Raw genomic sequence first — 11,065 nt, 5'->3', positions numbered from 1 at the left:
TTCCCAAGCAGCACACCAGCATTGGTCCAACAATGGTTCATCACTGGAAAAGAATGGCATCAATATTGGACTGATATTGGCATTTGGGCATTTTACTACATTCTCCATTCTTGGACCATCTTTCGTTCCAAGATTGGTCCAGTGTTCAACCAAGCTGGAGCCACCAATGTAGGCACAATATTAGACTTTCCATTCATGCACCATGATTCTTGCCAATACTGTCCAGCATTATACCATCATTGCATTACCAATATTTGTTTAATACCAGCTATTCCATTGATGGCCCATTGTCAATGCCAATATCATACCAATGGTTAGCCATTGCAGGTGCACTGGCTACTCCATTCATGCCGCATATTGTCGATACCAATATTAATCCAATGGTTTGAGTACACCGGCTACTCCATTCATGTGCCATTGATGATGTCAAGATTACACATTTTGTGGCACTGCCTGTGCAGGCCATAAAATGCAGCCTTTTTCATTCTAGCCATGTTCGTGACAGCACATCGAACTTGCTGGGACAATGTTGGCCTTTCAAATAGGAGTGGCCATATAAATTCAAATTGTTGCTCATGAGCAACCAGTAGATATTCACAAAACAAGGGCATGGTTCACAAAAAGATAATATTTATTGCAATTGTTACTATAGACGGCAGTTGTTACTAGCCAGCGCTGAGGGCACACACAGCAGCAGTTAGCGGGGCAGTGGCAGGGTTGGTCAGGGCAGGGCGGGCTCTCGGGAAGTGGAAGGGGCCAGGGAGCTGGAGGGCACATTCATAGGCGTAGTGAGGAGGCTGACCCTGCAATTCCATTCACAGGTGGCATGCCTGGTTCGCCAGGAGAGGTTTCAGCATAACGCCTTTTTCTTCCACCCCCCCTGTCACAGGAACCAGGCAGCCACCTGCGAATAAATGCGTGTGCCTCCAAATCGTCCACCCCAACTTTTTCGCAAATGGCACCTGCACAAAAACAATGAGGAAACAAAATTTACAACACTATTACGAGGCATATAAAATCGCGCGCATTATTTTAGGAAGATGTAGAAAATTCTAGGATTCATGTACCGAAATTTATGGTCAATGAGAAACACTATACTGATGAGTTCCAGACTAGTTTCAGCTGCCTTAGGTTTATTAGGATGAAAGACGCACATACATTGCATAGCATGTGCCCTGTTGCATTTTGATCGCCTCCACAGCAATACGGCTGAGACAGCCAGTGTTTCATCCCACACTAGGAATTAGTGCTTGATTATCGGCTGTCTCCGCATATGACTGGCGCGCTAGTTTTTTGCCGCTCCTACGCTTTCTGCGATGTGCAAACAGTTTATACTAATAATCGTTACCAAGAGAATGTTCGGCGACCATTTTCATTTTTTTTTTAAATGGCTAGATATAATATACACAAGCGATCTAAGCCCACGACTGCTGCACTGGCCGCTGGTTAGCTGATATACGCTTTTGACTGGTTTTGTGGGTAGTTCACTTAAATGGGAGCTCACTTAAACGGGTAGCTCACAGGTGCATCATTTTTACACATATACTGCTTGTCCAAGCAAATTTGATCCAAGGGATAAAAAAAACATTTCGGAGGCAGGCAAAGGTTTGGTTTGGTTTGTAGGGTTTTTAACGTCCCAAAGCAACGGCAGGCAAAGGAAACCAGATATATATTGCTGGAAGCTACCTTGAGCGCCACAGAAAAGGTTTTGTTTGGAATCCTTATTGACATTATTTACCTAAATTCCAGATTAATGCCTTACACAATAAATGGTGTTGCTACTTTGAAGAGTACCGGCACAATACACGTTTGAATATTTGTGATAAAGAACCCTCACGTCTGCATTTTGAACGCCAGATACAATAGAAAACCACGAAAATACAGAAATCTGATTCCCGGACAATACAATTGAGGACTTGGCTTGGCTCGACAGCCCTGTGTAGCGTTAGAACTACAAGTTGCCTATGGTTTCTTCGTCCGCGCCAGCACATCGTCCAACAAGACTGTATTTGTATTTTACAGCTGAAAAATACTGTTAAACTCATTTATATCCTTACCGCTTTGTAGTCATTAGCCGCATTGCAAAGTTCGGCGCGCTCATTGTAACTCGAGCCTTCATGTGCGCCAAAGGGCCGACGCGAAGCAACCATCGCCAGCATATCACCCTTACTCATGCATGGGGCTAGCAATCTTAGCGGCAGGTTGTTTTGTCCGCTCAAAATCATGTTGTGAGCAGCACAGTTGAGGTGCGCGAATGGGCTGGTAACGGTTTCGGTATCTACATAACCCGGAATTTATCTACAGCTGGAAAAAAAGGTACACATGAGGTTTCTAACCGCAAATATTGAAACAGGGGTTTCCGAACGTGCTCACCGACTCTGTAAGTCCTATTTATTGTCTAAAGTGAATATTTAGTACTTGAAGCGAATAACCTCACTTCCCCACGTAAAAAAATAAAAATTTTCTGCGCTGTCCTAAGTGGCTGCCAGCAATGCACCACCGGTTTCCATCGTCTGTTTCTAATGGTTTATTTATAACCCTTGGCTCAAGCTATGGGGCGCAGCAGGTGTAATGTAGCTTGAGTAAAACCTGCAAGAGATCATATATATGGGTAGATTTGTAAGGTTTACAGATTTCACTTACAAATTCTACAGGAATCGCGTCACTGCGGCCTTTCTTTAAAATTGACACGTAATAGCGCTATATTCGTGGCTAAAATAAAGTAATCAACGCATTAATTCAGCTTAGCAAATGCAGCTGTAACAGAAAGTGAGGGCTGGCTACACCTAAGGTGTGCCTAGCTTTCTAATTTTCTTAGATGGCACAACCGTTCGAAATATGGCATATTAAAAAAATGCCCTTGATATTGGCTTTCTCACAGCGTATTATGGGTGCCTTAGATAAGAAACATAATCGAGGTCCATCTTTCGTTTCCAATGAAATTCTTATATGTGGTGGGCAAGTATCTAGACACAAAAGAATTAACCTTAGTTTTTCAAGATACGCGTAGTTTCCTCGAAAAAAAAAAAAACAATTGTATGGTACATCTCTAAAGGTAGAAAACGCTGTTTTTGCCATTTCAAAATGTTGCAAGTTTGGATACCATGATTTTGTCATCTGCTCTTTTTTACTCACTAAATATATGCATGTTTTATATTTACAAACACTATTAGAAACCTATTTTGTTTTTGCAGTTGTGTTATTAAAAAATCGCAAACTTTTCTTCAGGAGCGATACGCTGCAAAAATATTCATTTTTAACCTTATGTACTGGCATATGATGCATTAGGTTGGTTGCACTAAATATGTTTTCACTTCCTGACGCATGTTTTTAATTCCAGGCAGTATCTGGAGCTCCAGACCACTAGGTGTGTTCTCCACAACGCATCAAAATTGCTCAGAATTCGAAAACAGCAGTAAAGGGCAAATTTGCTGCAATTAAAAAAAGATCATCTTCGATTTTCATTCAAATCCGTCTCAAAAATCTTCAGTACCTCAAAAATATCACGGACTAAAAAGTGTTGCGTTATACTGTTTAAAAATATAACATTAAATATTAAACCAAGTGCTTGTGCTGAAAATGGCCAAACTCAGCCTGCATTCTTGCAAGATCCATTAATATCTTGGCACAGAAACTATTTTTCTACATTATCTAGGTTCCATTCATTATTTCTGAAAAAATTTGAAGCTCTAGATTTGTGTGTGTATCTGCATATTATTTTGAAATTGGACAAAAGTAAGAAAATGGTAAAATAAGGAAAACTGATTAGAATTGAAGAAACGGCCGCAACATCAATTTTTATCAAAATCTGTGGAAACAATGCAAAGTACTTTGTTAATTTGAGTCACTAAATATATTGAATTCTGCAAAATGTAATATTAGAAATATAAAAATGCTTGTTTTTGTTCTATAGATGTGCTTATATCGCTCCCCCTTATGGAATAGGCATCAAAACTTCAATTTAGTATTTGCTTAATTTAGTAACATTTTACCTTAAGTAAAATTTAAAACATTGTCAGCGCTTAACACCGTTTTTCTGCTTCTGGGACAAATACTTAATATAGCTTAAAATGGTATTAATTCACTATTTCTGTCAATTTCATGGCAGAACGCAAGTGAAGGCTGAACTTTTTCTCTTTCCTGCATTCTTTTTATTGCTAGGTGCAATAGTATTCAATCTAGGTTATTAATATATTATTCCATTTGTCAGCTTTGACCACCACTAACAATACTATATTTTTGAAGATGATTTTTCAATGTGTAGTTTTTATAATTACAATCTTAAGCAAATCGCTTTCCAGCATAACTTTTGGTGGCGTTACAGAGAACACACATAGCAGCTTAGAGCTCCAAATTCTGCCTTAAATTAACAATATGACCTGCGTAATAAACACAGAATATTTTAGTGCAAACAACGCAATGCGTCACGCCAGTATGTAAGGTTGAACATTAACATTTTTGTAGCGCGTTTTGTTCTTGAAGCAAAGTTTGCGATTTTTTACTAAATCAACTGCATCAATGAAACACACTTTTAATACTTCTTATACAAGTAAACGTTACCCAAATGCGGTGAGTAAAAAACAGTGGATGACAAAATTTTACGCAACCAGCCGGCCTCCAAACGTGCAACTTTTTGAAACGACAAAAACGGCGTTTTCCAGCTTTAGTGATAGGCGTTTTTTTTTTTCGAGAATACTACGCCGCATCTGGCAAACCTAAGGGTCATTCCTTTGTGTCGAGACATTAGCCCACGACATATGAGAATTTAATTAAATAAATGGTCATGGCACCACGATTACTGTTCCTGTCCGAAGACATCCATATTTGTTTTCATTTCGTCTCTTCAACAGGCTGGTTTAGCCAATGCGGTGAATAAAAATATCATCGCATATATTAAACATTTTCGCGCTATACGTTATACCTAAAGTACCTATATTGTCACAACTGTCATACATTATTTGTAGCTGAAACATTACAAAAGGGATTCGATTGCAAATTGTTCGCTAGTTAAATAGACGTACGAGATGACACACGTATACTTTGTAGAATACAATTTAGGAAAGAGCAGATACAAACTACAGGCGAATAATGCTATGATATGGAGCATATGTATTACTCCGGTTAACAGTAAAAACATCAACTTTTAACATAATAATATATTCGACAAACTATTGCATGCTCACATAGGAACACAATTAATGAGCTCATCCACGCATCTAATGTCTATGGGCATTAGACGTGTGGATGACTTCGTTTTATTCTAATTCGTGCGTCACTCAAAATAATTGAACGAGAAAAAAGTTAATGTCTACACAATTTTCAGTGAGTATACCACAAATTATACTAAGGTGCTTCATATATGTCACATCACCTAGCAAGTGAAATGGGATAACAGAAGTAATCAGACTCTAACCCTGATCAGAATTTCGCTTTTGCACCATCTTTGTAAGTTTTTAGGCAGGCTTTTCCACTGATTATCCGCTTCTTTATACCCCTGCCACCCACAAGACACAAATCTTCTGGGGGTATACCGAACTGTTGGTTTTCGCACCAGTGATACAACTTAAACCATCCATCTATACGTAGAAAACACTCTCGATGCGCACCTAAAAAAAATGAAAGCATGTATGTGTAGGTGAAATCATTCACCGGCGATTTAATAATATGATTTGAACAATAAAATCAAAGGATCACACTCCAAGCAACAAAAAAGTGGTGGAGAGATAGGAATTGAAGCAATGAAAGGCGGTTGCTTTCTGCAAAAAGCCAATAGCAAGAGGTCCACCGTCTATAAGAATAGGCAATAAAAATAAGGCATATTTAAAGGTGCATGCAGCAGTTACAGTGATGCAGTGCTACCTTTTTTTAGGCAGGCTTTTCCGCTGATTTTCTTCTTCTTTATTGCCCTTCCAACCACAGGACACATATCTTCTGGGGGTTGTCGGTTTTCGCACCAGTGATATAACTCAATCGATCCACTTCTACGTAAAAAACGCTCCCGATGCGCATCTAAAAAAATGAAAGCATGTATGTGCAGGCTAAATCATTCACACATGATAAAACAATATGATTTGAACAATGAAATCAAATGATCACACCCAGACCAACAAGAAAGTGGTGGAGAGATAGAAATTGAAGCAATGAAAGACGGTTGCTTACTGAACAAAGCCTATAGTAAGAGGTCCTGCGTCTATAAGAATAGGCAATAAATTAAGGCTCGTTTATAGGTGCATGCAGCAGTTAAAGTGATGCAGTGTTACCTTTCTGTTTCACTGCAGTGATTGGTATAAATATTACAGCAATTGCTAGGCATCTCAGGTAACCCCATTGAAAACTTCCTCCAAGGTACCGAGGAGCAGTGGCGTGTTATTTGCAGCTGTTAACGGAAAGACAGGCTATCCTATGAGTGCATGCGCATTTCCTCCTTTTTGTATACTTGAATAAAAGCGACTGAACAGTGAGTGTTGTAAGAGGTGCAGCGTCCCTAGGAATGGGGAACAAAATTAAGTTTTAGTAAACAGAGGTACAAAAAGAAGCAAATATGCCTGCAATAATATCATGATGGCCTACCTTTTGATCAACAGCTGTAAACAACCTGTCACTGCCAGTCGGTTCTTTAGATAGGCTTATCAATGCTAGAGCTTAAAGCTAAGAGCAATATGAGTAATGTTTATTGCGGTCACGGCCGTAAACAATTCTAGCGGAACACTCCATTACTGTAACTATTCAACCGTCCATTTGTACATATCGTTCATTAAAGAACCATGCACATCATATTAAGTTGCTCTTTTCTACTCCCAAATGATTTCCTATAGAATTAGAATACGTGGATCGCTGCTTCGGTTTCAACATTCTTGCACGATGGCTATGGCGTGCACTTCATGCATACGGTACGGCACGTGAGGTACAAAGAGCTGTAATTGCCGAACAGGCGGACCTGACTTCCTGTCCCATTTCGCCTGAAAGTGCGCGCCGTCATCGAGCGCTTCGCGAGCAATATATTTCGGACGATATGGTTGCCTCATACCGGCCGTCAATGTTTTGTACATTGTGTCCCGCGTGCACGTTGTTTACTTTGCAGTGACAGGGACGCAGTGCACACACGGCTGATGTGCCTTTTTGCTTGTATTGTTATTTTCCCCCGCCCTCGAAGGGCGTCTGCGAAATCGCTCTCCTATTGTCGCCGCTTTCTGATAACGCCCTCACCTGAAGGCACGTGCTCAGAAGGGGGGCGTCGATTAAGAAAATTTTGAAAAGGGGCTCACTTGCGCTGTTCACGGCTTTCAATTCCTCAATATGATATTAACCATTATAAAAGTGGAGGTTCATTATGACTTAATTATAGCCTAGTCATCAAGCGGCATCACGCACATGTCTGCCCCACTGTAAAATTCGCTTGCACAGACGGCACGAACAGTTTTCAAAACTTCGTTTGTACATCTGAAAACAAAAAACTGCCCTTAACTCTTAACAAAATCCAAAAACTGTGTGAACATGGCTTCCTGCGCGCAGAAGAGAGGCTGTCCAAAATATATGTACAAAGCCGGGCGCATAGTATCTGGTTACTAATTGATTGCGGCGCGCTGCACAGTCAAAAAACTGCGCAAATGGCTGCCTGCAGTGTTCTGTCACGTGTTGGTGGCATACACACCTGTTACGCACGGCTCCTCTATTTTCGGCGCAAATGCTATTCATATCGCAGCCAGCAAATAAGTCCACGCACTTGCTTGCATGTAACCCGGACGAAAATTCGCTTAGTTCTTGAAGTCATGCTTCGCGCAGTTGTTTCGAGGAGAATAAGGAAAGAGAACATTTGGGACTGGTAGGAGATTATATAGAACCAATTATGAAGCAATGGCATGCTGCAAAGATATATACTCACGGTCTAAGATGACGGCGTTCACTGAGTCTGATAATGCCGATGGTATCCCGCCGTTGCTGTAATCCGTACTCCGGCGACATTTCACAGCTCAGCTATTCACTGATATGTAGCAAGCACCAACCGGAGCACATGCACATGTATAGGCGCAAGAGAAAATTATGCACAGCACAATGAAAAACAAAATTAATGAGGGAAGAAATTAAAGAAAGGTTTAAGAAGCTGTCACAAGTCTTGTAGCGTCTCCAACAAGCTCTGAAATGAACGCTTCGGGAGGAGGCCGCACAGCAGCGCAGCTGGGGATGCTGTCTGTTGTGTTTTGCACGTAGACGCGTAGGCGAGGGGGAACAACGACCCGCTCAACCAGCGCGTGATTCCCGCCGCGGTGTTGTGTTCGCAAGGGCTGCGCGTGGGAACGAAAGACCAACGACCCTCTCAACATTCCATTCGTCCTTTACCCAGCCCTCTTCTGCTTGCACCGGCCAGCCGTGACTTCGGACCGTGCCGATGAGCGGCCGCCAGCGCGCACCGCTCGAGTCGAGTTCTAATAAATAGTTTTGTTCTGTGTGTTCGCAAACGCATTGTTTCTTCAAGCCAACCACGGACAAATATTTTCTAAAAAAATAGAAAGCCTCCCCATCTACCATCCACATTCTTGCGTAAATCCATACAGCTGGTGCATCGACAAATGCGCGCGTCCCCTCCCTTTCGCCACCTATGATCGAACAAAGGATGGTCGTTCGACCTTTTATATCTACTTCAAAATATTATATACTGTTGCGTGATGACTGATTAATAATGTCAAAGAGGCGGAGTTCCGAGCTTCTCTTCTATTCTGGCCAAATTTGGTTATAGATTATACAAATTATGCTCAAGTTAGCTAGCTGAAAATTATCCGACTAAATCTATACATGTTTTTATTTGTATTCAGTTAATGTTCGCTTTTCGGGTATGAGTAGATGTTTTTATAAAAATTCTAAACATCGGCCCAGGAAACGAAAATTTTCTAATTTGCAGGCCTTTATTTCAGAAAAGGTTCATGGTAGAGCAGCAATAATTCCACAATATGTTCTCAGCATAATTATCCGCAAACAGCTAAAGCTCATATTTTTATGACATTTGGATACAGAGATACGATCGCGCTAATTTACAGAAAACAGCGAACATTGAAAATTTTTAGGAAAACAAAAACAGTTTTCACATTGTTTAAACTTTTTCCACCTATTCTACACTACCTCAGCTTTCAAAACCATTAAAACACCTTGCATAATTTTGTTGCGCAAGTAATTATGGCCACATCGATAAAGCCTTTGTCCAATTATAGCGCACCGCGCTGTTCTGAACATTCTACGGAATTTGTGAATTGTTCAAGGTTTTTAAATTTTGGCATATAATTTTGTAACAGGGAGAAATATATTTACAAAAGAGGATTAAAGATCTTCCACAAACGAGAGCGCCACTTCGTCCTCATCATTCTCCAGCTGTAACAATATTTCGTCGCTCATGTTTTGTCTCGACTTCGCAAATCGACGGTGACAGACACAGCAATGAATGATTCAGAATCAATTTTGTGCGCGTCGAGGTGCTGAAGCGCTGTGGCATCAGGCAATACACAGACGTTTTTCGCAATCACCTTCACCTTAACGCGGATTGCACAAAAAGACGATAACGTTCAATGAGCAAGCAACGTATTCCAAATCATTTTAGTAGAATGAAAGAATTGGAAAGGGCATGGAAAACTGCCTCATTAAAACAGTGTTTGTAGGCTGCATTCGTTTTTTCGAATGACTCGACAGCGCACATTATTTTCATTCCTGTACAGTTTTTTTTTATTCCTTTGCCACCGCCTAGCGCGGTTGGAATGGTCAAACTCTAAACTAATAGGCGGAAAAAACTATTTTTTTTTTGTTTATTGGCGATATATATGTTGTGCGCCATATAAATGTACCGGGGCCTTCATGCTCGCAGTCTGCACGAAAAACTGTCATTTTTTTTTACCACCGCGTGAATGCCCAAAACTAAAATGGTAACCTCGCGAGTCTTCCGGCTTTTCATTTTCCAGTGATTGCGTCTAGAAAGTACACACATCGTATTCGGTCCTTTCTCCAGGTAAACAGACGATGCTGCGTGTAGTTCCTTATGGATAATACAAAAGCACTAGAACAAAAACATCGCTGAGAAAATGGTCATTTGTTCCTTCAACTTGAGGCATCGTTTTCCTTCTCGGCAATGAAAAAGCTACCTTCTAATCACTAATTTAATGTCACATGAACATGCTATGGCGACACGATTTCGTTTTTATGCGCGTTCTCACTGACAACTGGATTTGTACTATAGGTTACGTATAGATGCAGGGATGTAATCGGCGTCCAATACAGGCATATTGGGTCGTGAGTGCTAGCCGGTCTGGGGTATACTAATGTGGTCGCACGGTCGTGCTATAATTAGATATAATTGTGCGACAAGCATATGCGCCTGCGACAAAATCTGCATGCATGCCAATAGGCTAAAACCATAAACACATATAGCTGACCCCCAAAAATGCGCCGCATATGAGCGCACCGAAAAGACGAATCCAGACAGTTGCAGCGGTACGTGCTTGAATGCGTTATATTAATTGTCGTCCCGTGCGTGGTACTTGGTGAGGTCCGAACGATCGGCTGAAATGTTGTCGGAATTAAATGCCGCGGTTTGGCGTCCAGCGCACGTGTATTCAACCATAAAAATGGAGAATTTGTTTTGATTGAATGGTCAACGGAAAATATTCACTTCGGCAGCCCATTAAAGCTGTGTTTTTAGGATGGCAATGACATTTGCGAGATCAGGGGAAAAAGTGGTCCATCGTGGGCAGTTTTCATACAGGGATAGCTAATACTGGAAAAACACAAGACAAATTGCAATGGTCCATTACAGCCAGTTTAAAACAACGGAACGGTCAACGTCGGAAGAACACAGGACACCTTGGTCCATTGTAGCCAGTTTTAAAAACTGAACGGGCAACGCCGGAAGAACACTGGACAACATGGTCCATTGCAGCCAGTTTTAAAAAAGGAACGGCCAACGACGGCGGAACACAGGACAACTTGGTCCATTGTAGCCATCTTTAAAAAACTGAACATCCAATACTGGAAGAACAGAGGATAACATTGTCCATTGTAGCCATGTTTAAAAACCGGAACATCCAAT

The 11,065-nt window shown here is 41.0% G+C and overlaps 1 long non-coding RNA gene across 1 annotated transcript; it reads right to left on the bottom strand.

Moving 5' to 3' along the window:
* Positions 1–523: 523 nt before the first annotated feature.
* LOC146183168 (uncharacterized) lies at positions 524–8,442 on the bottom strand. The gene is made up of 3 exons (XR_014708742.1): positions 7,883–8,442; positions 5,860–6,009; positions 524–962 (listed from the first exon to the last, which is right to left on the bottom strand). It is a non-coding gene; the product is annotated as an uncharacterized LOC146183168 (long non-coding RNA).
* Positions 8,443–11,065: the final 2,623 nt, after the last annotated feature.

Source organism: Amblyomma maculatum, chromosome 7, assembly GCF_055883805.1.
Source record: "Amblyomma maculatum isolate TAMU_Amacu chromosome 7, ASM5588380v1, whole genome shotgun sequence".
Classification (NCBI taxonomy): domain Eukaryota; kingdom Metazoa; phylum Arthropoda; class Arachnida; order Ixodida; family Ixodidae; genus Amblyomma; species Amblyomma maculatum.
This window is presented reverse-complemented; position numbering and strand designations above follow the sequence as displayed.